At 44.6% G+C, this 4881-nt stretch overlaps 1 protein-coding gene across 1 annotated transcript in view; it reads right to left on the reverse strand.

Moving 5' to 3' along the window:
- RAP2A (RAP2A, member of RAS oncogene family) overlaps positions 1 to 615 on the reverse strand; it is a 41535-nt gene extending 40920 nt beyond the window's left edge. The window contains exon 1 of the mRNA XM_029210520.1: positions 260 to 615. The gene's annotated coding sequence lies outside the window, so the exon portion shown is untranslated. The remainder of the gene's footprint in view (positions 1 to 259) is intronic.
- Between the last annotated feature and the right edge of the window lie 4266 nt (positions 616 to 4881).

Here is a 4881-nt window from a genome sequence, read left to right on the forward strand (position 1 = left end):
CCGCTCTTCCCGGCGCCGAAGCGCGCGCCCGAGCCCGAGCCGCAGCGCTGCTGGGGGCGGGGCCCGGCGGCCCGGGGCGGAGCCCGGCGGCGCGGCCCCGCCCCTGCTCCCCCCGTCGCCTAGGCGACCGGCCGCGCGCGCGCTCCCAGGAAGCTCGGCGCGTCGCGGAAGCCTCCGCCCGCGTTTAGATAAACAGCCACCTGGGTTACCCAACAACACCCCACCCCGTCTGCCCCGTTGAACCCCGGGGCCTGCGTACTGAGCATGCGCAGTTCTTCCTCCTGCGACGGGAGCCGCTTCTACTTGAGAACGCCACGGTCAGAATTTGGCGGAGACAAGATGTTGGAGGGGCCAGAAAAATCTCCGGGCTTTAACATGAGGCGGGGAGAAGAAGATACTGGCAAGGTCCAGAAGGAGGCCTTCGCATGAGGGCCTTGCTGGGCACCACCCAGTCTGTCAGCATTCCTGAGAGCTTTGGTTTTATCTTGTATAAACATAAGAAGCTTTAAGGGAGGAGCATAAATACAACGAAATGCAGCTTTGTTTTAAGCGTCAGGACACTGAGGGGGAAGTGACAGACCCCCATCCAGCCCACTGCCCGAGGCGGCGAAGGCCAGAAACCGCGGCAGCCGGGCCGTCGCTCTGTGACGTCGCCGGGGGTCCCTCCCACCTTCCCCAGCCCCGCCCTTCTTCAGTGCCTGATAAAAGTCGAGCTCTTCCCACGCCCTGTCAGATACGGGCGCCTGGAAAACCGGGAGAGCGGATTCCCCCGCAGCAGCCAGAAGGCCCGGGAACACCTCATAGCAACAGCCAGCCGGGGCATCTAGTAGGAAGTTGGGATTCATTTCAGCCAACCAGCCCGCGCTTTTGGACCCCGTGGTATCATTCTCGACCAATAGAGAGCCGCTTCATGCCACGTGACACTGACCCATCAGCCAATGGAGGAAAACTCTAGTCGCAGGCTCAGCTATCCCATCTGCCACTGTTGGCCAGGCTGGGCGTTTGCCCCTGCGCACACTCTGCCAACCAATCATAGGTGAGCTGAAGAAAGACGGAGACTTGCGCTGAGCCAACCAGAATTCGCGGTTTTCTTGCCACCAAGGGCCGGTAGTATGGAGAAGGGGAAGAGCTGGTGGGGTCTGGGAGGGGTCAGTGATTGAGAGGTGGGTCGCGGCACCCTATTCGGGCAAAGAAACAGGATGTGTTGCGGGCGAGAGTGATGGATTTCCCTTTTAACGTCGTCTCCGTGGCATTCTGCCTAAATGATAGACACGGAAATAGTGCTGAGGGATGTGGGCTGAAAAGTGGGGTGAACTGACAAAACAGGGACTTTAGGGTGAGAAAATGTCGGGTCCTTAGACATACAGCAGCAGTTGCATGGGTCCTCCATGCGTGCCTCCTAAAACGTTTTTAACAACTCAGTTTTGAAACTTACTGTTCTCTCTGTGGCATTAGATCTTAATTACACACTCTCTCCCACCCATAACGTCAAATTTAGGAGAAGTTATGTCCCTAAATATTCCTGGATTATATTTTGCAATAACTGGTAATTGGATTTACCTTCCATAAGCTATGTCCTCCTCGAACTAGTCTACACCCATCCATTACCATCTCACATTTCTTGGGAATAATAAGTTTCTATAGTTCTAACTAAGGTTTGATCATGGCATACCTCTTCAGCCTTCCTCTTCCGCACAAGGTCATCATGTAGAGAGAATTTTGGTCTGAGTTCATCAATAAAACAGATGTTCTTTTATCATCGTTTTTTTGGTCAATTATCAAACTACTACAAAGATGTACTCAGCTTTAGCAGTGTCCTACAGCCCTATCGCTCCATTATCTTAAAATGAATAACTTACCCTTGCATTATCTTGCTATAGTGTAACACACCAAGTTTTTGCTTAAAATAATTGCGGGCAAGTGTCCTGTCAAAATATGTGGTAAAATATGTCAATCATTATTTCTTGATTCCTTATCAAAATATGAGTGTTATATTTGAGCCACCAGAATCAACAGTGAAGGCAGATGGCAAAAGAACTAAGAATCAAGAGGAAATTTTTAGGAGAATTGAAACCAAAGAGCATCTGATACCTCATTTTAAACTAGTAATGTGAATAAGTGAATTAAAATTAAGAGCTTACATGGATTTGAAGTGAAGCTTCATATCTGAGCTTTTTTGGCAGGCATGTTTCAAGAGGATTTTGTTGGTGAATACAGTGTTGAACTAGCATTTTAGAAGTCTCATATACTGTGTAAAACTTACGTGCTTTTTGTGGTTTCTTTAGTAACAGCTACACTTCTTTCACGGAAAAGACACACTGTCTCTTTTAAGATCCAACTTTTGTATTGTAGTCATAAGAAATCCCTAGGTTTGTCAGGGGTTGAATAGAGCCAAGAAGCATCAAACTTCCTCTCTTTGTATGGATCATTACAACCTGTGTAGTACCTTGTATTACAGTGGCACTGAAAAACCATTCACTTTGCAAGAAGTAAAGGCCCAGTGACTTTTTTTTTTTTTAAGAAATTTGCATTGGGATTGTGGGTCCAGAATGTATCTTTAAACAACTGCTTTCATTTCTTAGGTCCCCAAAAGTTGAGAAGCTCTGGACTGGAGTGCATCTGATAGAAGTTGTCACAAAAAAATAGTGAGTCGGTGCCCAGTTACTCCACTTAGCATAATAGAGAGAGGACAGGTTTTTTAAGATATTTCTCAGTTTATTTTCCCTGACCTTTCATCAGTGCCACCTTTCTTGATAAGGAGAAGTGTAGAGACTGCAGCTCTTGGAGTAGTGTAGCTCATTTATGTTTCTCCTAATGACAGGCCTCAATTTTCATTCTCAGTGCTACCATAAAGGTAGATTTTTAATCAATAAGACTCAAAAAAAACATGTTAAGTAGGAGTGTATTTTCCTACCTATTCTGTCTTGGTAGTGACCTGATTTGAGGCTCTATGTGAAAGAGAAGAATTAGCTGCTAAAAGAAAGGATGTTGGGATGTGCAGAGAATTTTGAAGATTTGGGTGGGAATTGGGTGTGTATCTCCTGATCTCTTAATTGTGTTCATTGCTATGCTAGCATGAACTATCTATTCTGAGAGTGAGTTTAGAAATAAAATGTCTCCATTCATTTGTTTGTGGGAAAGACAAAATAAAAATGAGATAAAATAAAATTGAATTTTCCCCAAGAGCTGTAAATCTGTATGATAGTGAAAGCTTAACAGTGTACACTGACAGTTAAGGGTCTCTTTAGCTTCAGAAGTACATTGCTGGGAGAAAAAAAAAAAAGAAAAGAGAAAAACTTCATCTCTCCTCTCCCCTCTGAATCTGAGAATTATCTCACCTATGCCCATATATCCTCAACTGTCACACTTGTGTTACCATGGAAACCCAGCTCCTTTCTTTGCTTCAGTGAAAGATGTTGGAAAAGGTGGGATGAAGTGGGAAATACACTGAATTCTGGGACTTTCTGACAATAGCAAGAAGCAAGTATGCAGGGAATTTAATGTAAAGTTAGTAGAGGGCATTCGTAATCTGACCAGTGCTTTTCTTGGCTATAAGACCCTGATTCCTTTTGCTTCCTATAAAAGCCTACATATCTCTGATTAACCATAAAGGGGAAGGACGAGTCAAATACATTTAGCACCTATGAAATGCTACTGGTAATTATAAAGAGAGCAGAAAACATTTTCTTGGCCTCTCAGGCTCCTAATACAGTTGAGAAACAGAAGTATATATGAAGAGTGGAAAGGAAGGGGCAAAATAAATGTGTGTCTCTTTTGAAAATGTGATATGTCTCAGTACTTTAGGAAAGAAAAAGAATTAGAATGCAGAAATTGAGTATGTAGACAAATCAATGAAAAAAACCTTTTGATAGAGAAAAGAAATTTTTCTTTTTTTAAGAAATTAATTTATTTTTGTCTGCATTGGGTCTTTGTTGCTGTGTATGGGCTTTCTCTAGTTGTGGCAAGTGGGGGCTACACTTCATTCTGGTGCGTGGGCTTCTCGTGGTGGTGGCTTCTCTTGTTGCTGAGCATGGGCTCTAGGAGCATGGGCTTCAGTAGTTGTAGCACATGGGCTCAATAGTTGTGGCTCGTGGGCTCTAGAGTGCAGGCTCAGTAGTTGTGGCGCACGGGCTTAATTGCTCTGTGGCATGTGGGATCTTCCCGGACCAGGGCTTGAACCCGTGTCCCCTGCATTGGCAGGTGGATTCTTAACCACTGTGCCACTAGGGGACTCCCAAGAACAGAAATTTTTCAATAGGCAATTTTCAGCAGAAAAAAAGAAATCCATGAAGGAAAGGCTTAATGATTAAAATATAGGGGAGGAAAAAAAAAAAAGAAAAACCCTGAAGAATCTTAAGAGCTTGAAGGTCCTGAGGAAAATAGCTCTAGTGTAATTTTTTGAATATAGAAGACCAGTCACAATGTTGCTTGCGTACCCTGCAGTTTCCCTTTACTTTTGGGAAATAAAAAAAAAAAAGGGATGAATCAGGATTGATCATTGATGGTAGCGCTTTCCGTTCTGTACATAGTTCAGAAGTAGGCGCATGACTCAGTTCTTGCCATTGGTCTGGGAAGAAGGCTGCTAGGCTGGGGGATTTCTGGGATTCTGACAAGAATGAGTTAATATCCCCACTTTTGACATCATTTGCTTCTTGCTTTGCTCATTGAAATATGAGTATGTGGCCACCACCTTTGGGCTGTGATGCCTTATGGGTGAGTTTGAAAACCAACAAGCTTTGGATGGTTAAGAAGGAAGGGAAGAACCTAGTCCTGGATGACAACATTGAATGTCAAACCTATGTTGGAAATGCCCACCTTTGGACCACGGTTAAGTAAACAGCTAGTGTCCTTTGTTTTATGTTTGTTAGTTTAAGTCTGCTA

This window comes from Monodon monoceros, unplaced genomic scaffold, assembly GCF_005190385.1.
Source record: "Monodon monoceros isolate NGI ecotype Baffin Bay Population unplaced genomic scaffold, NGI_Narwhal_1 Super_Scaffold_8, whole genome shotgun sequence".
Classification (NCBI taxonomy): domain Eukaryota; kingdom Metazoa; phylum Chordata; class Mammalia; order Artiodactyla; family Monodontidae; genus Monodon; species Monodon monoceros.